Source organism: Alligator mississippiensis, chromosome 16, assembly GCF_030867095.1.
Source record: "Alligator mississippiensis isolate rAllMis1 chromosome 16, rAllMis1, whole genome shotgun sequence".
Taxonomy (NCBI): domain Eukaryota; kingdom Metazoa; phylum Chordata; order Crocodylia; family Alligatoridae; genus Alligator; species Alligator mississippiensis.
The window spans coordinates 7,466,598-7,494,349 of NC_081839.1; the positions used below are offsets into that span (position 1 = coordinate 7,466,598).

Below are 27,752 nucleotides of genomic sequence, written 5' to 3' on the forward strand. Positions count from 1 at the left end.
GCACGTGCACCCCGCAGGTCTCGCGCACACACACAGAGCCAAGCTTGTTGCAGCAGTCATATCATAAACCATACGCACAAAACTGCCCCAAAATCAACACGTTCCTGCTCTTACTTTCTGCCTTAAAGAAGAGGTGCCGAGCTCGGGGGTGTGCTGCCAACTTCCCTGTGACTCAAGGCTTAGCATTTACAAGTGGAGAGCTGGGCGGATTTTCGAGGAAACAAGACAATCGGTGAAAGGGCTTTTAGACAAAGCCCTTCCAAGAACTGCGCTCAGGCCATTTCAAACAACCTTTTCTTTGGGTGACAGGAACGTTTCAAGCTCAGGAAGTCATTCTCCCTCCCTGCCACGTATTGACGTGCAGAGGTCGATATGCAAGGCTCCAGTCCCAGCTCACGAGCTCTGGCTGCCTCTGCGTAGTCCGACGCTCGCACTGGCAGCAGCAGTCTGTAGGCTCTGTCTCTCAGCAGCCACAGGACCTGCCAGGGTGGATCAGACGCAAGGTCCGTTCAGTTCTCTGTCACCAGTCATAGTCATCACCAGCAGCTTCGGAGGCAGGCATAAGGAACCCTGCAGTTATGGGAAACACACACCCCCAGGAAGTTTCCTCTTTAAGCCTATGAAGCTGGCATCCACCTACAGCGCTTTATTTGTCCAGCTACCATTGCAAATCCCTCATTAGACCTCCGACAGCACCAAGTACACTGTGCACAGATCACCAGACACAGGGCCCTCGGGCAACTGGCCAGGCAATATTCATGTATGCAGAGGACAGAAAGGATTGCTTACAATTATCCAGCCTAGTCTCCCAAATATCCCCATTTTACAAACAGGGAAACTGAGGCACAGACACCAAGGGTCTTAGCCACATGAAACGTGGCAGAGCAGCGGAGGGGAGCGTGGTGCTCCCCTACGCCATGCTGGCAGCTGCACAGCTACACCACCCAACCTAGGGCACATGCAGTACCTTAACCTCTGATACCAGGCTACCTGCATTCACTCATGTGGCCTCTGCCCTCCCGAGAAAAGTGAAAGCTCCTCGCCAGGGACCTGCGTTTTCAGGGAAACCCTGGAGATCCTGAAAGTTTCTAAAGAAGCTAATTTCCCAGAAGCAAACGACAGCTGCACAGCTCCTCCACAGGCCAGGGGGTGGGGGCACAAGCTAACGAGACCCTCCGCTCCCAGCAACAGGAGGGTTAAGGATGGCCCCTGTCCATTTGGGCTTGCAGGGCAGAGCAACTCTGGTGTTTATAGGCGGGTGGGAGGAGGGCAGCGTGGTTCTGTTTCCTCCTTCGTGCACTCACAACAGGAAGTTCTTGTTACATGTTTGTTACTTAACCACTGACGCGGAGCCGGGAACCGCAGGCTGACCCCCAACGCTCTCGAAGAGAAAGGGTGGCCTGGGTGGAGGGAGAAAGGCACAGAGCTGGGGCTCTTGAGACGCAGATTTCGTTCCCAGCTCCACTGTGGACTCCCTGGGGGCTGCGAGGCAAGTCGCTTGCTCAGATTTACAGATGGGGACCAAGGCAACTTCCTTCTCTTTGGGGATTAGGTGCTTCTTACTCGGTTGGGTCTTACACCGTATTTGGTGTTGTGACCTGTCACCTGACAAAAAGCACAGGCTCAGAGAAATCAAGCCTGCAGCGACAGCCTGACTGAAGAAACTCCCCGGCAAACAGCACAAATTAATCCCAATCTCCCCACCTGACCCTCATCAGATGGCACACTGATCCGTGAATCAGCAGCCTACGGCCCATGCCAAACAGGAGCCCTCCATCACTGCTGCTGCCTTTCCTCCCTGCCACTTTCTCACGCTGGAAGCAAGTGAAACCCAGTCAGCGCCACCGGCTCGGAAGCGACTGTTATTAACCCGTGTTTCTTTATTGCTGTGGCCACCTTAGAGTTTGAAACCTGCAGTTTCCCTTTCACTGCAGCTGTTACCCTGCCTCTACGCACAGCTCAGCTCCGAAGCAAAGCAGACTCGGTTTCTCTTTTGGTGCAGTACATTTGGCTTCTGGGGTGTCTATACATGTGCTCCATGGTGGAGGTGCTTTAATTAAAGTGCTCCTTAGGAGCAGCTCCAATTAAAGTGCCAGCAGCATCACGTGTATTCAGCATCCCGGGCCTCAAAATGGCTGCGGCAGCACTTAACTAAAGCTCATTCAATGAGCTTTAGAGCGGTCCTGCTACCATTTTGAAATGTGGAGACACTGAATACATGATGTGGAGGCTGCTGGACCACACTAACTATTCATTGAGTCTGCTCTGTGTGTTCAATTAGCATGCATCGGAGCAGAGGTCCATCACATCCATAGGTGCCCTTGGTTTCTAGGTGCTGCAGGATTTCAGATGACAAACCCAGCATGGGGATGTCGCCTCCCACCAGAATTTAGGAAAACAACCAACACGAACAGCAGACACACAAACAAACCATTTATTTTTTAAATAATGAAATGGAGAATTTTGGCACAACTGTCTCTGTCTCTCCGGCCCACTTCCCTGGCTATTCTCTGAGGGCAGAGGGTGTTCAGTGCTCAGGACAGACAGAAAGGCCCCATCTCCAAGATCAGAGTGGGGGCTCTCAGCCCACCAAAGCACACTGCACTGGAGCGGGGGTCATGACACCGCCCAGTGACTCAGTTTCCCACCAGGCCAACACCTAAGCACTCGAAAATAGATAACCCCAACGATGTACCTATACAACTGCGGTCAGCAACACCGTTTGAAAGCACTGCACCAGCACGCAACAAGGAGGCTACATATGAACTTGCTTCTCCAGCCAGGTAACGCAAAAAATGCTGCTTCTAACCAACATGCAACCGTCTCAGAAGAAACATCCAAGCCTGGCAATGGAGAGTGAAGAACCATGGTCCATGCTGCATCAAGGCACAGGTGCCAAAAGGGAGCCCAGGCTCATCGAACCTGAACTCCTGCAGGTGACGGGCCATTAAATTTGATCTACTCACCCCTCCGCTGAGCCCAGTAACCCCCCAGACAGGCCACCAGCCTTGCTCTGAAGACCACTCTCCTTGGGAATTCAGCTTAAGGGTTAATCCCCCCCGTGTTACGAATTCGTGACTTATCTCTAATCAGAATTTATCCAGCTTCAGTTTCCAGCCATTGGTGGCTGTTACGTCTTTCGCTGCTAAATGTACCAGTCCTGTAGTCCCTGGTAGGTTCTTCCCCGGAAGGCATTATCCCACCAGTCAAGCTACTCCTCAGTCCTCCTTGTAATAAATTAAATGCACTATGAGACGCATTTTCTCTGGAGTTCAAACTAGCTTTGGGCTCTTTCTGTGCTGTCTCCAGTATGTTGGCATCTTCTTAAAAATACAAATACCAAAATTTCTATAGTACTTTCTTGCTACAAAGATGAGAAAAGGAAAGCTTAAATATGCCAGCACAGAACCATGCTGCTCCAGATATTAAAGTGGTGTTCAACTCAAAGTTTAGATATCTAGAGAGAAAAAAACTGCACCAGGTTTGTACAACAGGAAGAGACCAATAACCACATGCCCAAGGCTACGCTCTGTGCTTTACAGGATTTAAAGATTCTATTAATGTCAAACAGATGCATGTAAATCACACGAACTGCTTAAAAAAAGTAGCCCTCCAGCCAAAATAATTGCCCACCCCTGGCCTAAGGTGTCAGTAGTAAGACAGGAGCAGAAATTAGCTTTTTTTTTTTTTATATACCATGAAAATTTCAGGATGATGCCTCGTTTACAAAACAAGCAGGAAAGAGCATTAGAAGATATACTACAGAGAATAATCCAGGACTGGCAGAGGGGCACATATTTGATGATTTAACCCTGTATAGTTCAAGCCACCTAACAGTTATGGCTGTGTGGACTAGGCCAATTTCCTGCCCATTGGTGGGCGAGTGGGTGTGTGTTTGCCTGCAGTCAGCTTTCCTAAAAGTCAGCATTTTGGCAACAGGTCAGCAGTAATTATTTAGCCCCCAAAATATCTAACAAGGAGACAGCTCCATTTTCCAATGATAGAACTGGGGCAGTTGTGCTGCACATTTGCTTTCTACTTGCATGAGCACAAATAGAAATCAATGCATTTTAGATGCAGCCACTGCACAGCAGTCAGAGGAAGAGTCTTATATCTTTAAATGACAAAAGAGCTAACATAACTAATGGCCCTGGCAGAGTAACACCTACATGCTTCCTCATTAAAAAGCAACCAAGTAGAAAACTTCCTGAGCTGCTAAAGCTAGTTTTCATTCAGCCCCTTCCCTGCCAGGGGCAGGATTCAACTCTCTTCGCTGGATCCCTTTTCAAGTCAGTCACACCTGGGTGGAAAATATTAACCATGCAATACCAAAGGGAGCAGAAATGCCACGATGGAAATGTTGGCGGTGGCAGCAGCAGCACGGGAACTGAGCAGCATGAGCTAAAAATACTGCTGGAAGAAAAAAAAAAAAAAAATTAAATACACACACTAAAATAAGATCAGAAAACTAGACTAGCAAGATCAAACGCAGCACGAGTTTGAGACAAGTCTTCCAGAGCTCTGAACATGCAAGAAGGGAATCCATTGAATCTATTGATCTATTCAGCTCAACGTATCTGACTAGGTACCTTAAACTCCAAATGAGGTTGATAAAGAGTTTTCCAAAACCTAATAAATAGAAAATGCAGTTAAGCTCTCTAACAAAACTTGAATGAAAACAGCTTTTTGGTCAGTGCTCGGAAGATCGCTGCAGTGATCTCAGGCTAAAAGCTCTCTACGCCTCTCTTTTTCCCATTTGCAACATGTGGGTATGTACAAATAAGTACAAGGAAAGAACAAAGACAAGCAAGTCACAGCGCTGCCTGGGCTACTACCTAGGGGCTAGTTACTGTCCCTTAGCTTCTCTACTGTAAATTGCATAGGACTATTAGTACCCAGGATGAATAACCAGAAAATTAGACTGACGAGGAACAGAGATGATTAGTGTATTGTCACTGAACTGAGATGCATCATGAACATGATTCCACAGATCTCTTAAATCCATTTCTATCAATCAGGCCTGATCAGCCTAAATAGCAACAAGTACATTGGGGAAGTGCAGAGATTTCAGTTATAACAATCAAGCCTGTTTCTAGTAACAAAGGCAAGGGAGCAGTACCGCTCGATAGCTGCGATCAAAGGGACAGCAGCCAGTTACAGTCTGATGGCTAATTCTTTCTCTATTGACACAGCCCATGTGGTCCAGCTGTTTCTACAGGACACACAGGACAGCACCCGCCAACATACTGACGGCAGCAATTAAGCCTCATTTGGCACCACAAGAGCTGTATTCAGGAAGGCATTTCAGACACACTGGCTGAGTCACTTATTTGAGCAAGAGGTCCCAGCCACCAAAACCCTTGTGCGCTCTGGGTTTTCTATTTCAGTCCAAGAATAAATCCAAAGGACAGCAAGCTCCAGAGCAGTTAAAAGTTGAGGATCTCAGATGCAAGAGGTATTTGCTCAAAAAACTCAACGCCATTCCAGAGCTGGAGTGAAAGGAAGACTGTGAAGGAGCTGGCCATATTTTGGAGGGTCAAAAAACAAAAACACAGTCAAAGTCCACTTGTCCACCATGCTCTTTCCAGCCTCTCCCCTCCCCTCTTCCTCCAGTGCATTTTACCATGAGACTCATGGAAAAGGAAATCTCATTTCCTGAGCTGCCCCGCTCAGCTCACACAGTAAACTCACTGTCACATAGCGGGAATCTCATGAGGAGTCATCTTCACTGCCATGACCCAAGTGTCACCTCTAAGCCACATCCTGTCCACAGGCAAAAATCTTTCATTCAAGCAGGATGGTGCTTTCCACTCAGACTACATGAATCAGAGACAGAAAGTCAAGTGCAACTCCCCAGCTGTGAACAAAGCTACTTCAATGGGGCTGCAAGCTGCACCATCGAGCGCCAATAGCTTTCTTGAACTTTTTCATCATTCCTCCGGACACATTCTTGCCTTCTGCCAAGTCATATGGGCCAGGTCCATGCTCGAGACCCATGTTTACATGTGGATTGCAGCTCCAGCCGTTTCACTTCCTAGCCCCAGTCCAGAATGCCAAGTGCAACAGTGACCAGGACAACACGAGTTTTCCTATTGTATTTGCTGCCAGTGAGCCAGAGTCTGAGACCAAGTTCCTAGTGGGACAACAAGGACCACGATTTCAGATCCAGAAGCCAGAATTCAGTGATGAATGGCCCTGAATCCAAGAAGCTGGGGGAGCAAGGAACCCATCAGATGGAATATCACTACTGGAAAGGGGAATGGCCATAATGATTCCCTACTGTAAAAGCAAAGACTAGGAGTTGTAGTCCAGCATGCCCATTCTGCAATATGACAGTGGGTAACTACCTACACCCCAAAACACAGAGCCCAAGGTTGTCTCATCTCTCAATGGGAAAATGGACAGACACAAACTCTGGACAGGCAGAGCTGGAGGAGTCCCGCTATGTATTTGACCATCATGGAGGAAGAAAGAGGGGTGCTGCCAAGGCACCCCATGGTGGTTCTCTGCTGCAGCATGAGATGAGCGAGTGATACACTTTTCATGAGTGATACACGACCGTTCAACAGGAACTACAGATAGGCCATCAGCCTGCTGGGCAAGGCAAACTGCTCCTCACGCACCCCATACCTCACTATTCCCATCATCCATTAGTCTGCCCATCAACCCCCAAAAGCCAACCATGGCATAAGCAGATGGTTTTCAACCAGAGGCTTGGAACAAATTCTCCTTTCCCTCCTGTGCTGCGACAGCCCAAAATAACAGGAAGCCCATCACTGACAGGCTGGCATGTCCCTGCCTCTCCCTACATGCTTCCAAACCCTCAAAAGCAAATCGTTTTAAAAAAAAAGGAAACAAACCACTTCTCTGGATGGGGAATAGGAACTCTGACACAGCATGTGATGAGCGGAGAAGTGAAGGGATGGAGGAGCAGTTGCCACATTTATCTCCTTTTGTAATGTTTCCCTCTGATCCACACAGGTTAGGATTTTTCCCCCTCAATGGTTATCACGGTAATGTGCCACAGAAGGAGACCTGTGATGGCAAGCCAGAGACTGTTCAACCTGCATAGCCAAAGGCAGAGAACCAGGGCAACTTGCTGCAGGAGATGCCAAAGGACTTTGCCAGCAGCATGGACTGCCTCCATGAACCGGAACTGCAAAGGACGTACGGGATGGGGAGGAAGAAGTGATGGCAGAACAGAACCAGCATGACTGGACAATGAATGAGCAAGATCAGCAGCCCCACAGAGAGGTGCTCCACTAAATGCTTGGCATGATGATCAATGGGGACAAAATGAACCTCACTGACTCCGTACCCATGCCCTGGTCCTGCCCATTCTACTAACCACCCTGCCACATTTTCCACCCAATGGACAATTTGGCAGGGGAGTGGGCAGGGAAGGGAACTGGGGGAGTGTGACACTGGGCCAGTTGCTGAGAAGTGCCAGGATAGAAGAGCACCTGATCACCAGTAGACAGGGCACTCTGGCACCAGGACAGCAGGTACACTGCAAATGAGAGACCCTGTTGCTGGTGACATTACACTTCAGCATCTGGGTCCTTGCTGGTTTTGGTAGCTGAACCTCAGCTGCAGCAGCTATACGCTGTTTGTGCTGCTTGCCGTTAATTAACTCTGTTGTATAACCCTGAGGTACGTGCATGTACTTGCAAAATGTTAAGTAAAGACAGATGGTTTAAAAAAACAATTTTAAATTGGGTCTCAGAGCGCTGGTACATGGAACAGTCGATGGACATGGTACTCATGTGACTTCAGCCCCCGAAGTAAGAACACAAGGACACCCAGAGCCCCTTACTTCTTTCGCTCCCTCACCCCCCGAGAGGCAATGAGCACTTTCTGGTGTGGTAAACCACAAGCTGCAAGTCAGTGGCCTATTCCAGGCAGAAGCTGTGCTGTGCCCAGATCATGCATGGCGTTACACAGCTGTGCTGGCACTGCCATCTCCTCTCCAGCTGGCAGACGGCACATTTCACCGTATCTAGCCCTTGCTCAGTGTGTAGCGAAACCACCTCCCGTCAGAAGGGATCACAGAAGGATAGGGCTTCATAAGTCAAGGAGTAGGAGAAAACAGGCCAGGCTGGATTCACCCAAAACAGCAGAGCTGACCACCACTGACAGCTACATTACTGCGCAGGCCATGTTGGAGGCTTTTTCTCCAATTCAAATACACCAGATCTCTGGGATATTCTGGCATCATTTACTTTGCCAGTACATGCCATATCAGTGACCTCTAGGGTCCACTGACAGATACCATAGGAGTTCCCCCCTCTTTATACAGCCATAGACACACACCATGGACACGTGTGCCTTCGATGACACACTTTAGGAGGCCTGTTTGCTTAAATTCTACTGTACTTGCAGAGATCTGCCCATCTTGACCCCCAAGTTGAACCATGGTAATCACTGCGTGGCCAACAGCTGACCCAAACCTGAACTAATCAGTCCCAGATCTCCAATGATGCAGGGTAACTGACTTCCAGACAGCAATAGCAACCCTTTTCCTGACTGGCCAGGCCTCTTTCTGTGATGCTCCTGGCATTGAAGACCAGGATCCTGGGGAAGCTCTGGGACCAGGGCTGGTCAACATAGGTCTGTACTGACAACGTAGTTCCACATCTGCATGGGCTGGATCCAGAACCTCTAAGGTAGCATGAGGGATTAGACTGCCCACACTCCATCTCCATATGCAGCCTGCTCATATTCCTCAGAAAAGGGCATTTCTGCCTTCTTGTGCTATCAAAGCACACCTCCTGCATTGCATTCACCTCCCTTCCACAAAAACAATCCCAGAGGTTGTGCTAATTGCCAGCATTTGCCCCTGGTCATTACTCAGAGGACGATCTATGCCTTACCGCCAAGGGCTGTGGACAAAATAGAGCAAGCCAAAGCAAGAAGCTTGTTACTATAACAAACTGATGGGTTTGGATTTCCCCCATAGGCCCAGAGAGGACAAGCAGGGTCTCTCGCAGTTCACTCTGGAAGAACATAGGGCAGCTCCTAAGTGCCACACGTGAGGGACATCACCCCTAGTGTGCACACAGCCACTTGTATGTCACAGTGTGGCTGCTGTCACTCAGGAGTCGTAACCAGATCACTCCCATAACTGATTGACCCCTTCCAGGCATGTCTTCACTGCAATGCAGCAGCCCTTCCCCCAGGCACGAACAGTCTCATGCGGGTGCCCAGATGGGGTTAACAGCAGATTCCTGGGGGCTGAAGCTTTCCACACCCTGCTTCTTAAAATGGAGGCTGAATCCAAGGAGTGCAGAGCTCTGCTCTCCGCTCCATCAGGCGCCACAGCCAGATGCTAGGTCCCAGGTTGGGAGCTTTTGCATTCCACCTGTAGGAGGTTTCCTGCCTTGCAGGATGAATTCAACTGAACAACCACAAGTTCCTGTGTAGGAAAAGCCAGCCACCTCCTCCTTGCAGGACCGGGGAATTCCAGAGCCTGGGGCCTTTACCCAGTGCTCCGGCAGCTTCAGGAAGAAACAAGACTCCCACATCACGTCGCCAGCCAAATTCACAGGGGCATTCTCTGGACTACTAATATTTACTCTAAAAATGATGCTTGTGTCACCAAATTTAAAAGGCTTGAAACTTGCTGGAGAGGGGAGGCTCCACAGATGCACCAAGCTGAAAGTGTTTTGTAGCATCTTCACATATCAACACCAACAGCCTCTTCCAAGAGAGCTTAGCAAGGTGCGAGTCGCTCAATAAGGCAGTCAGGAAGCAGGCCAGTAAGTCCATTTCCAGACCCGCAACTTGCAAGGTGACCTCAGCAATTGGTGGACAGAAAGCCCTCTGCCTAGTAATTAGTCCATCCCCTGTATGATGTCAACAGTGACGGGGTGGCAAGTGAGCTTAAAGGATCAACAGCCCCAAGGACTAGTCTTACCAAAGGATGCATTTCTTACAAGAGAGGCCCAGTCTTCTTACGGCAGCCAATCGCCAACCCAACACTGCACCGCTAAGGGACAGCAGAAGCAAGACACCAAAAAGGGAGATAGCCTTGTGATTCAGGCACTGTCCCAGGGCTCAGATCTGGGATTCAGCCCTACCTCTGCCACAGGTTCCCCAGTATGACCATGGCAGAGTTAACTGATCCCCACGTAACCTCAGTCTCCCACATACAAGATCAGGATCACACTTCTTCCTCCCAAGATTTGTCTAGTCTGTTTAGACTGCAAGCTCTGTGCAGCAGGGGACTGCAACTGTTCCTCAATACAGCCCCCAGGCAAAGAGAGCCCTGCCTTTAATGTCGAGATGCTACCGTAATGGAGGATCAGTTGAAGGATTCAGCTTGTCAAGATCAAAGTTCCTCAAAAAATCCTCCTCCTGGCATCGGGTCAGATGCTCAACCGTAAAGGCTTGCAATACTGGCACCAAGCTGCAACTGAAGAGAGCCAGCCTTTTCCTCTTTGCTAAATAGCCACCCTGCATCATGCCAGTGACACTGCTTTCTGCGCAGCTGGAATGCTTAAAAGATGAGGCATGTGCCCTATGCACAGAAGAACACGCAATAAATACTGAAGGCAACCAGTTTTGGGGGGGGAGCTCAGAAAGAAAGAAAGAAGGAAGAGAAGGAGGAGGAAGAAGGTCCCCCTCAGTGAATACACACATGAACCCAACAGGAATTAAAAGAGCAAGGTCTTTCAGGCCAGTGGACACGGGACTCTCCAGAAGGCTAGGTGTGAGGATGCTGGGGGTCTGTGTGCTACCTTACTAGACTGTCCTGCCACCAAACATCTAATCTCATCCACCTGCAGCTTGGGTGGGAAAGCAACTTTCAACATCAGGTTACAAAGTTCCTCCTTCCAAAGCAGTGATTCTCAGCCTTCTTAGACTCGAGGCACCCACTGGAAAATGCCAGCTCCTAGTTTTCATTTGTTTTTTGGTTACAAAAAAAACAAAACAAAACAGCAATTTTTCTGTTGCAAAGAACTCCGAAAACTCACAACAGGTCAGAGTGTTTTTAATGATCTCGATTCCTATTGAAATCTCTGGATCCTGCAGCATCACTGGTCTACAGCCTCGGGTTGCAGCTGCCAGGGGTGTTGGCTAGCAGGCTAAGGCTAACAGTTCCCAGTTCTTGGACTGCACTTTTCACCAGTAGCCTCAGGATACTTTGCATAGGGAGGTATCATAACCCCCTTTTTAAAGTGGGGGGAGGGAAAACTGAGGCAGGGAAATAATGTGACTTGCCCAGAAACACCCAGGAGAGCAGTGGCAAAGCTGAGAACAGAATCCAGGTCTCCCATGTCTGTCTGGTGCTCCATCCTCCACCTGCCCAGCGATGAAGGATGTACTTCCAGGGGACCCAACTTGGGGGGGGGGGGGGGGGGGGGGGGGCAGGCTTGGACCACTGCTGTTCTCAGCTGGGGAGAAAACCCACTCCCTGCCATTTACTTGAGGCTGAGATGCCCAAGTAGGGAGACCTGAGGGTGTTTTGATATGCCCCTGGCATGCATTCGAGGGGGTACTCCCTCCCAATGCCTCTGTCACATCACACAGACAACGCATCTTAGCAGCCACTGACTTGCTGTCAGGAGAAGACTGAGAAAGGCTGCCAGGCACTTGGCTCCTCCTTGCTCCTCATTTCTGCTGTCAGACAGATGCCAGCCTGCTGGTCTGTGCTGCCTTGCGTCGGGGGAGAGTCCAGCCCTGCAAATGGATGGAGGCAGGGAAGGAGGTTTTGCAGTGGAGCATGAAATCAGCAGATTTCATCCAGGTGGAGAAAGCTCATGCAGGGCAACTTGGAAGCATGGGGAGGGGTTTCCTGAAGAGACCAGGCATTGCCCAGGAACAGAAACCTGTGGGCTGGCTGTGTCTATCCTATAGCCAGCAGCTCCGAAATCACTGGGGCAGCAAAAGCCATTTCCTCCTCTGCCCAGGACACAACAAAAGCTACCAGATAATTTGGAAATGCACACAGCCACGCTGGCAGGAAATGCTCCTGATTTTAAGTCACTTCTACTAGTAGGTGTTTTAGGAAGTTATTCTGATGTTTGTGCAGCACCTGGGGCCCTGGCCTCCACTTTAGCACAGAGAAAAGAACAGAAATGCATGGCTACATCCAGAAAGCAGAAGCCTCAAGTCCTTCAGGCTCTGCTTCTGGCTTTTGCTGTTACCTTGGACCACACGACAAGACTGTTGCCTTGCTCAAAACCCAGACTTGGCCTATGATCCCAGCTTTGGCGCGGGCTTGCCCTCTCATTGCGTCTCAATTTCCATCCACCAACACTGGGATAATACTCAGGGGGGAGCTGGCATAAATTAGTGTTTTGAACCCCTCACATGGAAGATGCCACATGCTTATACTGAGCTAGAGTAGCCTCAAGAGGCTCCAGTCGTGCTAGACACTGCACGTCGACACAGCAGAAGCCCCTTCCCAAGTCCAGACTAAACCAGTAAGTGTCTATTTTACACCTGGGGAATGCAGACACAAGCAGCCCAGATCTAAGAGTCACCAGAGCACCCTGACTCCAGCTACCCTCTACTTAAGTGACTTCTCTGAGGTTACACAGAGGCTGGGGCAGAGCTAGGACCTGAACCCAGATCCTGGGTCCAGGAACCCAACCAAGACTCCCTTTCTTCAGGGGAAATGGCTGCAAATGTGGGAAAGTTTTGGATGATACAGGGGATACAGGCTGTCCCCCTGCCTGGAACGTCCAATGTCACCATTGTGGGGGGGACTGCAAAGAGCTGGGCCCTGGTAGAGTCAAGGTGGTATGTCCTGCATTCAAAAATACGAGAAGTTTCCTCCCCTATGTCGTGCCCTTACTTCAGGCTGCTTGAAGGCCCACCTACTTCCCTGGTCTTTCCCTCCCCTTTATTGCTTTAAGATCAAGGACCATGACAGTGTGAGGCTGGGAGGAGGCATGGGGTCAGGCAGGGTGAAGGACCCTCTCCCCTTTTGGCATATTTGGTTCCTCACTCTGAGCCCTCTCCAATTCCTCACTGGACACTCAATGCACCAAACAGGCTCTCGCCACCCCAGCTCACATGCTCCTGCTCCAGCTCTTGGCTCTCCACTCCTTTGCCATCACTGCCCTTCCCAAAGCCCCCAAGTCAGAGAACATCCAAGAGAGAACATCTACAAAGCGCTGCAGCTCGGCAGCGGGAAACTAAGACAGCAGCAAGTACTCTTCCTAATGAGTGAAGGACGCTTCGTGCCACAGCAGACTAGTCTGAGAAGCAGCAGTGAATGACACAGGATGCATTTAGCTGCCTCTCCATTATCAAACTGAGCTCCTCAATCTTTTCTACATTCATCCTTAAAGGACCAGCGAACCAGGGGGGTTCTTATCCTTAACTTATGGATGGGGAACTAAGGCAGAGACCAAGTGCCCCAACGTCACACGAAGTCTGGGGCAGAGCAGAGACTGGAACCCAGGTCGCCCCAGCCCCAGGCTAGTGCTCTAACCATGCAACTGCCCTTCCTTTCAGTGGCAAGGGCGGCGGGAAGTTGGTGCTCAGTGAAGCTACAGTGGTGCAAGTCCAGAGACCACCTCCCATTGCTGGCCCTATCACAATTTCTATGGGGCCCATCACTTTCCCATACCTCAGTGGCCTCATCTAGAGGAACTGGCTGGGCACTTCCTGAAGCACAGTGAGAACCCTGATGGCAGGAGTACAGCACACAGAACACCATTTGCTATTAGCTCTTCCAATATTTGCCCAGACAAAAGCAGAGTATTTTTCAATGCAGGTTTATCCAAAAGGTCCAACTCTCTAGCTGCTTTTATAGCCTTGTCCTTTTTGCACTGGGTCATACATCACTTCTCTGGTATAAAAGTAACTGGAAGCAGCAGTAAGTCCACAGAAACAAAGCAATGGCAGGAGAGGGGGGAAAGGTTCATTTACCAAGTCTTAGACAGATTGTAACTGAAGTCACCACCTGTCACAACAATCGGTCTAGTGTAAGCCTATTCCTTTGGGCACGTTCAACACCTGGGGACTCAATCCAGGTGACCATCTACAAACAGATGCTCTGTAAAGTCACAAGGACTATTTGTGCGAATAAGATAGGAACATTTCAGCCCATGGAATATGTATCAGCTCTTATTTTACTATCACTCATATGTGACTAATATGGCAAATGCATGATCCATGCCCTCCATTTCCTGGGCTCTTCCGCTCCGGATCTCTTTCTGTCCAAGAGACCTCAACCAACGCACATTAACCTTTCGTTATTATGCAAAAGGTAAATCCCAAACCCAGTTTCTTTATTTTTGGCTCAATTACTCATATTTGTAGTTCTGAGTCTCTATTTCTTCATTCCCTGCAGACTGGATGCAACTTCTTTGGCTTCCTCTTTCATTATACATCCTATTTAAAGGCCTGAACTTGCCAACACTGCTCATTAAGGATACGGGCCAAGAGTTTCCAAGGCAGCTTGTGACTTTGGGCACCCAAACAGAGACACCTGTCGCAGTCTAATTTTCAGGATACATCAACCTTCCCACCCTCTGGAAATCAAGCTCCTTTGCAGCTTTTCATGTTGGGAACTCAAGAACAGATATTTCATGTTGGCTGCAGGGTTTTCCACCAGGAGAAATCCCTTTGGTTTAACTGAACGCTAATCACATTACTGTATGCTACATCTGCCCATAGATGCCTGCTAATATTTTACCGCACAGTTTACCAGGCACCCACTCTCTGATCTGTTCCTGGTTTCAGTACCTGCATTTTCACTGTCCCAGTTCCAATTAAGGGGCTTTTGCTCATGGTGACAATATTCTTTACGTCTCAAGACAAATTCCCCCTCCCAGTCCTCACGCTTTGCTTCTCATGTCATGATTCCAGGCTGATTGAGGGCTGGCTGCATGCTCTTTGTTAAACTGGAAAGAAGAAGTGCTGAAGCTTTCAATGCTGAGCATGGCTCCCTGGGCTCTGAGCAAAGAGGGCTGCGTGAAATATCTCTGGCTGGCTGCCTCCAGGTATGCACCCTCAATTTTGCCGTGACAACTCAAAAAAGGCTCTAAGTAAAACTCAGCCAAAGCCCCCATGCATGTTCTGGTGACCTCAAACTAGGCCATCTCTCATTACAAGGCGGGTCAGCCTGGTCCCCAGATTTATGAACCTGACTAGAAAGGTCCTTGGCCCTTATCACCATAGTAACTGACACCTTAAAGCAATCCTGTCTTACGGGACTCTTTAACCCATTTCACAGGCAGCTGAGACAGAAAGCAAATCAAGTCACTTTCCTAAGGTCGCACAGGACACTGACGGAGCTGGACCCGGATCTTCAAGTCCCAGTTCAGTGGCTTAAACATCCTTCCCCGTTTGTCAAAAGAGCTGCCATCTTCCATTCAGAGATACCAGTAGGTCCTGACCTTACTTCTGACAGGTGGCTATTATGGGTAAACCTAAGGGGGCCACCCACTTGTAACTAGAGGAGGAACAGAGCACCGAACAGTTGACTGGACGCCCTTAAAAATCGAAGGGTTGGTGTTGCCTGGCACTTCTGCCTGCAAAATCCCCACCACAGGCAATAGGGAGCAGGGAACATCAAGTACCACCGTTAGTATAATTACCGGAAGGTAAATGCTGAGATTCTACTTGGGCCCACTGCATAGGGTTTAATTGCCAATAAAACTTAAGCAATCTATCAGACTAAAGCAAAAGCAAACATGGAGGAACATCTGTTCTCCAATAATCATCTTTCAGTGGAAGTTTGTGCACCATTCAGGGCTGGCTCTCGAGATCCCGACATGCACGAAGCAAAGCTTTCAGCAGCAAGATGTCTGGGTGCCTCAAATCACTAAGGAGCTCCAAACCTGTGCCGTTAAACCCCTCCATGATGATCAGAGGAGGAGGCGACTTCCACTGCAAGGCCTCCAAAACCAACAGGTGTTTTCTTCTAGCGTCACCTGGTTCCAAACTCAGAGGTACACACTCTGTTACCAGCCATGTCTGCTCTGCATGCCTTGCCAGTTCTGGTTGTTCCCCTACTCTCCACCCCCTCCAGCACTGGAAGTTCTTCCCTCTTAAACTTCTTCCTTAAAACACAGGTAAAGTCTGCCAGGCGTTGCCCAAATTATAACTGTCTTAGGAGCAAGTGAAACACTGGCCCTAACAACAGCAAGCACTGCTCTGGACTTTGATTTCTGGCACCAAGCAGACTCTGACTTCTGCTCCTGTTTGATACTGCTCTTCCACGAGTGCTCAGGCTGTGGTGTCCTTCCATGCTCCTGACCCAGCCTGTAGCAAGCAGCAGTTCTTTCTAGCCAGTGATTTTATTTATTACAACTGGGCTTCCTGTTGTCTTCAAGCCAAGAACATGGCAGCAACTCCTCTGCTCCTGACAGAATAGAGCCTCAGTTCTTGGCCCAGACTGTATTTCCAGTACTATGAATGCAAGAGAAGAGATTGTCCCAATTGCCAGGCAACACACAAGGGATACGAGCATCTTCTCTGCACCTTGAAAAAGCCTTCACTGCCCCATAATCAGTGGGATGGGCACTGGCACAGCCTCTGTATCTCCACCCTGGGCTTTACTCTTCACAAAGCTCCTGTTCTAGGAGACAGCCAGCTCCCTGCTCAGTCCAGGCCAGCTGGTTCAAGTCCCAGATACTGGAAGCACTCTGAAGACTGCCTGTTGAGGATGCACATGCTCTCAAGAGAGATCAGCCAGTAGACACACATGCTGGAACTTGTAAGAAAGTTTTGTCAAAAAGGCAAGATCCCAAGGAGCCACAGAGAGGTCAGTTAAGGTTATATCAAGACAAGGGAAAGGGAGGGAGAAAGAAATACCCGCAGAATCCAAAGGCATTTGGTGCATAGGCACACATATTTCTTCTGCGTAGGCCATGCGATGCTGAGGTTCTCAAGCACAGAAGAGCTGAGCAGTGCTCCTGTCAGACCTCGATCTAACTGTTCCAGACTGGTCATTGTCCACAGCGAGAGCCTCACCCTACCGGTTACACTCCCAGTCTGTGCTGGAGAACAGCACATGAGCCAAGCCCCTTGAGTCAGGTCTGGGTCTCCTGCCTGGCAGTGGCTAAGACCACCGGAAAGTCACCATGTTGGTCAGACACTTCCAGGTGAAGAGGCTGAAGGGCTCCCTGTAGTCCCTAGATTCAAGGCCAGAACAGGGAAGTATGGGAATTAACTCCATGTTCTAATGCAACAGAGAAAATTCATCTAAGACAGGTGAAGTTCACTTGCCAACGGCAAACTTGGCGATGAATTTAGCACTAGAATTTGGCTTGACAAAGGTTACTGCATTGTAGCATGTGCATTCCTGAATAGCATGTTGCATAACATCAAGCTAACAGTATTTGCTCTGAATCAGGCTACATTTTGTTTGAAATGAGCCTTAATTGCTCTTCCCTTTTATTTTCCTGAAAACATGAGCAAGTTCCTCATGGCCTGGTGCAGCATCTCCCCTCCTCATACTCCAAACTGCTGGCCTAAAAATGAGAGCACAGGCCAAACCATGGAGAGATGCCCTGGGTAATGTTCCCTCCACATCACACCCCATCAGGTAACCAACCTCTAGCTTGAGCTCCTCTAGCAAATGGGTGGACAGGACATCAAGGACCATTTTCAGGACGCATTTGATTCCCTCCTCTGACTCCCTTACCTGCTCTACAATATCCATGCCCACACACCGCCATGCTGATAGCAGGCTGGATTGATCTTCTCATAGCTCCGATCTCTTCTTGGGATTTCCCAACCTGATGTACAACCCTCTCTGGAGCACACGATAGGGAAGATGTAGAGACACCACATTACTCAGCAGGGAACACTCTACCTGTTCTCCCTCAAGCATCAGCCACTCAGCATGTTTCGGTGAATGGGGAAGGACTAGGAAGTAGAAGGTTCTGCTTTCAAAGCTCCAACCCCACATCTCAGACATTACCTCATTGCTAGGTCCTGAGGAAAAGTCTTGGATTAGCTTTTACACCTTGACATCAACATCTTCCTGCTGCCCTGATCCCAAATACATCAAACCAAAGGGCACAGGGATAAAGAGCAGTAACACACCCTTCTGCTGCTTAGTCCACACATCTGTCTGCAATGTTCTCAGTAATGCCACTAGTACTCTCCATACTCACAAGCACAAAGACTAGACTAAGCATAAAACCCCCACTGAAATCAGGAAAATCAATGTGGTTGCGGTGGATCCAGGAGAACAGTGTTGTCTACTGCACACCCGTGTAACACAGAAGGTGCTAAATAAACACTGTTGGATCTTGTGCAGGGACTGACCTAGAGAAGCCAAGTGGAGAAAGTCCCATTACTAACCCAGCCCTGCAAAGGGAGCAATGGGGCTTCTCTAGGACTCAGGGGCTCTCCTGCTGCTGCATGCACATATATGTTACCACGGAAGTCAACTGCAGTCAGGCACATTTTCATTTTTAAAGTCTATGGAGGCAGAATCACTTGATACCAGAAGTCCTCAGAGAGCTAAAGGGTTTCAACCAAGAGGCAAAAAGCCAAACCTTTCAGGTTTTCACTGGATGAGCATCCACCTTCAGAGACTCCCACCAGCCTTAAACATCCAGTGCCTCGTGAGCCACTATGTCCAAGCAAGAGTGGTTGTTAAAAGCAACTCTCCACACTATGAAAAAGCCTGATTCCATCCAGGTCTGACCATGGCCACGGTGGTCTTTCCAAGGAGATGGCTTCTTTGCAGGCTCCCAGCAGCCACTAAGTTCTCCCCGGTGGCTGGTGCACCCTGCTTTGGTGCTATACTGACATCACATGCAGACCCAGGCTCCTTATCCAGCAGGGCTGCAAGACTCTTCCCAGGGATGCTTTATAAAAGTCCACAAGCCGAAGAGAAACATTAAATCCATGTTAACAAGTAGGAGTGTTTCCATCAGAGGGATAGAGCTCAAGAAGCAGCAGCTTTATTCAAACCTAGAAAAGCCAGCTCCAGACCTCTTTTATGCCACGAGGAGTCAAACAGCTCCAGAACACTCATTTTTGGTTGCTGATATATATATATATATATATATATATATATATATATATATATATATATATATATTACACACACAAGCTATACATCTCAAAGCTGCTTAACCTCCCTGCACTCAACACACCAAACATTCAGGGAGTCCTACATGGGCTTCATTTAAAAAAGCTGCTTGTGTCATTCTGCTGGCAGACATCTCTAATGCTGCTTTTGCTCTCCCAGCATTTAGCTCCTCTGGCCCATGTTCAATGGCATAACTATGGCAGTGACCAGGGCAGCCACTCTGGGTGCCAGCTTGAGGGAAATGGGAAAAACAGCAGCAATCAAAGGCTGCCCAGTATGTGGAAGCTGTCTTGGGCACCTGGCTGCTTTGTTCCTTTGCCCATGCTGAACCAAACGTGCCTTCCTCCCCCTTTTTTGAACTCGTTTGCACAGTGCTGAAGCAGCCAGCCTCAAAATCTCTGTGACACACCTCACCAGTGCAGTTCACTAGATTAAATTCTGTCCTCATACCTGAAGTCTTTGTGCCTCATGTTGTGCAAGTCCAAGCTCCCACAAATAACTGTCTTAATTACCAAACTTAACATAAGTTCTTTCAAAGGCAGAGCATCCAAAAAATCTCTTCATTTGACTAACACAGGTGATCTGACCTCAAGTGCTCACCCTAAGTATTTCCTAGAAAGGATGGCATTGATGTGCTGCAATAAGATCTCAGGTGTAATCAGGCCACTGGCAGTGTCAGCAGATCCTATCACCATACATCGCTTTGCCAAAGAAGGACTATCACTTTCCTTCAAAATTCAAGACTACGAATTCCTCGGTCTTCAGAGGCTCCTACCGGACATGGAACCAGCTCCTCGCCACAATCTTACCAGAAGGGAAGAAAATCAATGTCAAGGATTTTTAAAGTCCCAGCTGCAAACAGATATGCCAGCACTAAGAGTCCCTCCTTACCACAAACCTGTTAAGAAATCTGTAACCACCTTGTTCTGTGGAGCATTCTGAAAATGCTACGTGGAAAGAGCATCACATGCATGTTCCAGTTTAATTATAGAGTTGTTTACTGAATAACAAAGGTACTTGCCAGCCTCCTTTGGACAGCTAACTGGTTTGCAGTCAAATTTGCTGCTACTGGAGAGGTAAAGGGAAGTGTGTTGTCTACACCAGCAGTTCCCAATCTGTGGGATGCATACCACCAGTGGTACGCAGACAACCTGTCAGCAGTATGTATTAACAGATTTATTATAATTACTTTATATGACAAAAATTTGCTGGTGGTACTTAAGGTTGTATCATTTTAAATTGGTGGTGCGCAATCTGTGAGAGTTTAGGAACCGCTGGTCTACACTGTAAGTATTTGGGCCCAGGTGACCCATCTGCAATGTGTCTGCTCCCCAGCACTGTAGGGTAGGCTGGACCCAACCATGTAAGCAAGCCTAGGACAGACAATGATGTACTGACTCCACTGAAAAAAAAAGACAGAATCGTGTTTTAAGCATGTTTGGGTGCCAGCTGCACCAGTGTGATCCATCATAGTATACGTAGGACAGATAATACCCTGTAACAGCTGAACTAAAAGCACTCTGCAGTAAGCACCGTTTTTTTCTCCAGTGGTAACACCATGTTAACATGACCGGCAAGAAGAAGCTTGCATTTAGCTGACAATCTGTTCCATAACTCTGCAATTCAGGGATTCAGGGGAGTCCTAATGCAAGGGGCAGGGACTTAGGGGAGTCCTTTAACACAAGCAAGAAGCCTAGAAATGTCCATTTGAATTCAAAACATTGTTTATACAAGTGCAGTTGCTCTAACGGGTAGAAATAATTTGCAGGCCAGGTTGGATCACTGCAAAGAGTTTCCCCTTCCCTATTCACACTGCACAGCCATAACGCTCTAGTCCAATAAGCCCCACCATCTGTGGCAGAGACAAGGGCTAACTGGATGGCTTCTTGTTTTGTCAGGGCCAATTCTCCACTACCTAGATGAAGCTTTATTACAGCATCCAGATTATAGAGCACTCAGAGATCTATTTTATACACTCATCATACCTTCTGGTCCAAGTTATCTGATCACTTCTGTCTTTAACACACGTTCACCTCAGCAACCCTGTAAGGCAGGGCAGTACTGTTATCCCCACTGTATTTAGGAAGGCAACGAGAAGCTACATTCAGCCCCACACAGGAAATCTGTGGGAGACAGGAATATGAATTCAGGTTTCTTGAAGCCCACATTGAGGTCCTAACCACTGCCTGCCCTTCCTGTGGGTGCTCTTCAGAGGTGCACACAGTCCTGTCTCAAGCCTACACACATTTTGTTTCAGTTGCATCAAGCAGACTTACCAGGCACAGGCCAGGGGACATAAGGAAGGAAGTCTACAGACTAGGATACTGGCCTTGGACTTTGCATGCGATTCCCCACTCTAAAAGAGACTTAACAACCTAAGAAATAACTTCAGTTAGGTAACTGAGGCATAGCACAGGCTTATGCATGAAATACGGATAAGTGCTTCTCCAACTCACAGGATTCTTGCAAATCTACTAATGATTTATAGTATTCAGATACTGCAAAGACCAGGGAAGTACCAAGATCGCCTAGCCAAGGCTGAAAACAACTAGAGGTTGCAACAGCTACCTGGCATTCAGCAATTGCTCCTAGCCATGGAAATTAGCCTGGTGGACAGCACAGAGCACAGGTAGAGAGAAAGCTACCGAATGCGATTAGGCTGACATCCAATAAACATGTTTACTGGCAGCTGTTACAGGACAACATCACCTCTTTTAGTCTGCCTGGAAAGAGAGAGAGGGAGAGAGAAAGAGAGATACCGATTGTCCATAAGCTCAACTCATGCTGTTTTCATTGATCCGCTGAGTCACTCTCATATGAACACTTTTGACAACACTTAAGCTGCATGGAAACTGAGAGGTAGCATGCAAACAGCCCCAAGGTGATGCAAAACCTCTCAACTATGCTGGAACGACAGACAAGAAGTGCCTTGGGAGGAGGCAGTGGGGAGGGAGGAGTCAGAAACCTGCTGAACTCTGAGTCCACCTTCCTGTTTCCCAGTCTGACAAAGTGGGTGGCAACAAGCAAACCTAACCCAAGCCACAATGAAGGGTAACAGCCACAGGCGCCACTCTGCACCTCAAACAAAACTTCTGTACAGTGCACAGTTTCCCCATTCACTCAGCCAGGCAGAATGCTAGCTATTATTTCCTAATCCATTTGGCTGCAAGAATAAACAAGGGTAGGAAAAAAAGAAAAATATCACGTTGGTTGTTTTTTTTTTTTAAAACCTTGCAACTTCTGCAAACTAATTACAGAGCTATCAAATCCCAAGACACTGTACGCTAGATAGCAGCAGTTACTAGATCATAATGAGACTAGGTGCCCTGACATAAGGGTGGGGCAGAGAAGTCAAGTCTAAGTAGGTTACAACTCCACCAACTTCAGCGGAGCTGCATCCAGGTGCACGTCGGATCTGAATTTGGACTGCTTTGCTTGCATTTTAAGGCCAGGCCCAACCCTGAGAGGTACTGAGCACTCATCAAGCCCTCACAAATCAACATTTCTAACTGAAATGGCAGTGAATACAATCATTGACAAGTCACTTCTGGCATTTAAGCCTACAGAAACTCCTCACAGGAACAAGAGAGGCCTTCCCACACTCTCCCAGTGGAGGCCTCCTGCCCTAATTTAGAGTCATTCCCTTTCAGACATGTTGGCAAACACCAAATCTTTCTTCAAGCTGTTATATAAGGGCTGATTTTTAAATCTCTGTCCTGGTGATCAGGGGCAGACCACGTGTATGACATCCTAGCTGGGCACTCCCACTAGCAGACATGCCGGTTTCCAGATATCCAGCCACTTGTGGTACAAGAGGAAAACCAATGGGCTATTTAAACGCGGTAACTTCCAAATATACTCGTGCAAACGATTCACTCGTCCACAATCAGTGCACCTGCAGCTCCTAGTTACCTCCGCTCGGTGTCTAACTTGTCAGATGCTGCTTCTAGCCTGGTTTGAAACGAGCACGAACAGCGAGCCGAGCTCCCCAGAACGTGGCCGGTCCCCACGTCGCTCAAGCTGAGAAAACGTTTGCCAGCGAGAGACCCTTTCCCCGCAGACCTCCACCGCTTGGCTCCCTACTGGATTTGAGGCCCCGGCTGGATTCTCCCCAGACCCTGCTCCGCGGGGCAGCGCCGGGAGCTGCAGGCCGCGGGCGGGCCGAGCACCGCACCGAGCGCCATCGCGATCAAATATTCACGGTCCTTATCTTTAATCCCCTCTCCGCAGCTCAGGCAAAATTCAAAGTTCAGCGGCTCCCTGCCGCCTTTATTCTTTCTATGGCTCAAGCCCCATCCAGCCTCGCTCGGCGGCTTTGCTTTAAAGGAGAAAATACACATGTACAGGGATAACGCCCGCTTGCAACCTCTGCTCCCCGCATCGACCCTCCCCAATCCCCCCGGCGGGGCGAGGGGGTAAAACTGTACAAAAGACTGGGTCCGCCTGCTTCCCCCGCACCGCAGGCCGACATGGGCGTGCGCCCATGTCGGTGTCTTTCAGCGCAAAGCAAACACACGGGCTCGGGGGGAGCCGGGCACCCGCCGGGGGCTGGAAGAAAGAAAATTAGGTGAGAAAAAGAGAGTCCCCCAGCCAAGTGCCAGGAAACGCCGCCCAGCAGCATCGCGCCCACGTTTCCAGCACGTCCCCTTGTTGTGGCGGCAGCTCCCTGCCCGGAGCAGCCCTGGGGGACCTGGGGGGGCCTCCAGCCTTGCCCCCCTGCAGCACAATGCCCCCCACCCCGCAACAGGGCAGCCCCTTCTCCCCCCCAACCCCCCGGGAGCCACGGGTTTACCTCCTGCCGCGCCTCAGGGGCGGGGGCCGGGCCCCCTGCCCCCCGCCAGCCTCGCCATGGAGCCTCCCTCCGGCCTCCGCCGCTCTTGTCCCTTTAAGCCTCCGCTCCCCCTCCCCCCGCACACACCACCCAGGCACTGGGCTCGGAGCGACGCCCCTACTCCAGCCGCGTAAGCCTCGGCGGAAGCGCGGCTCGCTCGCGCCACCCCGCCGGCGCACAAGCCCTTAGTGAATAGCGAGTCTCCGGCGGCCGGGCTCGGCGCAGGCGCAAACGGAGTGAGGGCGGGGACGGCCCGTACGGAGCGTAAAGCGCGTAAAGGCGGCTCAGCCGGGAGAGAAGAGAGGGGAGTTTTACGGCAGTGGGTGGGGCTTTGCGACAGCGGCGTGTTTGACGGCTGTCCGGGGCGCGGGTTCCTCTTAACCATGTGCGTGCCGGGCTGTGCTGCCAGGAGCGGGGGGGGGATGGTCGTGGTAGTGCCAGGGTTTCAACGCGGGCACGATGTGCACGTAGCCGTCAAAATGTACAAAAAAAATCTAAAAAAAAAAAAAAAAAGTCAAAGTGTACAAAAAAAGAAAAGTCCAAGTGTACAAAAAATGTGAAAAAAGGTCACAGTGTACAAAAAAATCTGAAAAGTCAGCGTACGAAAACATTTAAAAAAGTCAGTGTACAAAACAAGAAAAGTCAAAGTGTACAAAAAAAAGTCAAAGTGTACACCTTTTTTTTTAAAAAGGTCAAAATGCACAAAAAAGTACAAAAAAAATCTAAAAAAAGTACGAAAACATTTTAAAAAGTCAAAGTGTACACAAAAATCTAAAAAAAGGGGTCAAAGTGTACAAAAACATTTTAAAAAGTCAGTGTACAAAACAAGAAAAGCCAAAGTGTACAGCTTTTTTTTTTAAAAAGGTCAAAGTGTACAAAAAAGTTGAAGCGTACAAAAAAAATCTTTAAAAAAAGAGGTCAAAAAAGAGTGTACGAAAACATTTTAAAAAGTCAAAGTGTGCAACATTTTTTTTTTTAAAAGGTCAAAGCATACAACAAGTCAAAGTGTACAAAAAAAGGCAAAGTACAAAAAAGTAAAAGCCAAAGTATACAAAAAGACAGTAAAAGTGTTCAAAGCGTGCAGTAGTTTTTGAGGCAGCGAATTGATGCAGCATGTGCAAAACCCAAGTCATTGGCAACGTGTAGGGGGTGCACGCGGGTGCACGTGCCCCCCCCGAGCGTGGCGGTGCACCCCCTGCAAAAAGCGCGGCTGACGCTGCCGGTGGTTGCTGCTTGCCCCCATCCCTCCACCTCACTTTGCCAACACCACTGGCGGTGTCTGCGGATAGTCACCAACCGCTGGTCAGTGCTTGCCCCCCCTGCCACCAACAGCACCGCGACTGCCTGCGGGAGCTCGCTGTGCCCCCCCAGCCTCTGGGGGCACGTGGCGTTCAGGACCCAAGTTGCTTTAATGAAGTCTTAACACCCTCTTTGGGGCTTGCTTTCAGCACTTTCTTATGACGTGGCCTTGAAATAAAGAAACATTTCCAGTTCTTACTCACTCATTGGCAATATAAAGTAAATGAGAAGACTTATTTGCATCCCTTTTTTGCATATTTTTTCAGTGTGCAATGTTTTTTCAGCACATACGATACTTTCCCCACTTGCGGGGCCAGGGGCAGGCAGCGGCAGCACCTGCAGCGCACCCCTATGCCCACGCACACCTGCTTGCCGCCTCTCCCGTGGGGGGTGCAAAGCGCCTGTCACCTTGTCCGGGTGCGGGCAGGGGCCAGCGGTGACCCCCCTCCCGCCCCCATGGTTATCCCTGCCCTACGCATGGACCCCCGACTGTGCAGGGCTGAATCCTTAGGGGGGGCTGGTTCACTCCCAGGCCTCACGGTCATGTTCAGGTGTTGGGAAATAAAGGCTTCTTCTTCCTCTGGGTCCAATCTTCTCATCCCACAGGCTGGGTGGGCTGTGTCCAGTTCAGCCACAGTGCATCTGGGGGCCCGATTCAGTTGCTGGGAGATGTACAGCCTGACCCTGATCCATCCACCATGGGTGGGGAGCAGCCTGGTCTGGATCGGGGCACAGGGGCGAGGGGTAGAGTGACCCAGCCCTGATCCAGATGTGCATGGTGTGGTGGGGATGGGGAGCAGCTCAACCCAATCCGGACACACCGCGGGCAGGCCCAGCCCTGAGCCCGCTGTGCAGCACTGGCCCAGGTAGGGCTGGATCCAGCTACATGGAGCTTCCACTGCTCCCCTGCTGACAAATTTCTGGTCTCGTGGGGATCCCCGTGGGCCAGATGCCGTGACTCCGTGGGCTGGATTTGGCCAGCGGTTGAGCACCGCTGCTGCAGAGCAAGGGTTGGCAACCAATGGCCCAGATCTGGCCTGTCAAGAGATTGCATCCGGTCCATGAAGCTGTAATACCTGGGGCAGTTTGGTGGTCAGGGAAGCAGTGGCAGTGGTGTGGGTGCCTGAGTCAAAAGTGGGTTAATTTGGCTGCCACTCCTAAAAGGTCACTGACCCCTACTGTAGAGCATGCCACAGAGTGACCGCTTGACAAGAAAAGCAAGGATCTCTAAAAGTTTTGCCAGCTAATGCCCTTGATTCTGCTTTCCATGGGGCTCTATTCAGGACCATAGGTATGTGGACCAGAGCATAGGACCGGATTTGACCAAATGCTGCGGTCTAGTAGATACTGGGTACTCAAGAGGGATTCTGGAGACTTGCATTCTGTGCCTGGCTTTGCCAGTGATTTGCTCTTTGGCCACTGAAAAGTCCCTTCACTTCTGCTGTCCCTCCAGCTCCTTACCTGTCTTGTCTATTCACATTATTTTTTTCAGGAAAGAGACTATCTCTGGCTCTGTGCAATGCCAGGCACAGTACTGCCCTACCTTTGGATGTGGTCTCCAAGTCTCCCTATGTCGTGAATATTTATGAGTAAAGATATAACATGCACTAGAAATGGGGAAGAGGAGAAGCAAACAGGCTACAGAAAGAAGAGTGAACACGTAATCTCTTTAAGTAAACGTGTGCCTTAATGATTTAGGTGCTCCAGGTGTGATAGGTATTACATAGTGTCCTGTGATCCTTTTCTAATAGTTACTAAGCATGATAAGCTAAAAAGCACATGGCAAGCAGTCTTCTTAGAATAATAGGAAAAACAGGGCAGAAAAGTACCTTAAGAGATCATCTTGTCCAGCCTTTTGCTCAAGGTACACAAGGTCCCAGTCTAAACCACCCCAGACAAATATTTGTCCAGCATGCATTTAAGGACTTCCAAAGACTGGGGTTTCCAACTGGTTTCATGCAAAGGATCACAGACTGCAACCAATGTTGAATATTGCACCGTGATTGCTAGGGGCATATCTATACTGTGGTCACTGCTGCCTGCAGTAGACACAGCAAAGTTAGCCTTAAAAAAGCTGGCTTGGGTATCAGTAGCAGTCCAGCCACATCAGCGCATATCCAAAGACAATGGGAAACAAGAAACACAGTGGAAAAAGCATTGTCGTCTGTTTTTCAAACAACTGTCCTTTATTTTGGGGGCTCGGAATTTTATTTAATTTGTCTACAATTTAGCATCGGACACCATCTCACGTATGACAGTTGAACTTATCTGGGGCTCAGTAAGAATGCAGAACAAAAGCCACCGTTTTTTCTGAACATATCTTTTTTTTCCACCTCTTTAAAAGATCCCCATGCAATGCAATGGGGATTAAAATAACGTTATAGAAATTAATCTGAAATCTAAATCTAAAAATCCGATAGAATTTAGTAGAGACTGGTATGTTTTCTATAGGTTTGCAGAACTGTCCTATAGAATCCTATAGCAGGCATGTAATTTCCTATTCTATGTTATAGAAGGGTTCAAAAAGCCTGGGAAAAAGTTACCATTTTCTGAGAAATGCTCTAGGATTTCCCAAAAGGAAGGGACCAAAGGAAGTGAGATACAACTTGA

The 27,752-nt window shown here is 49.0% G+C and overlaps 1 protein-coding gene across 2 annotated transcripts in view; it reads right to left on the reverse strand.

Moving 5' to 3' along the window:
* Positions 1–24,090, reverse strand: part of CSNK1G2 (casein kinase 1 gamma 2) — a 70,502-nt gene extending 46,412 nt beyond the window's left edge. Inside the window, exon 1 of one of the 2 annotated variants that reach the window (XM_059719626.1) lies at positions 23,805–24,090. The gene's annotated coding sequence lies outside the window, so the exon portion shown is untranslated. The remainder of the gene's footprint in view (positions 1–23,804) is intronic. The other variant, XM_014599826.3, reaches the window with a different exon arrangement.
* Between the last annotated feature and the right edge of the window lie 3,662 nt (positions 24,091–27,752).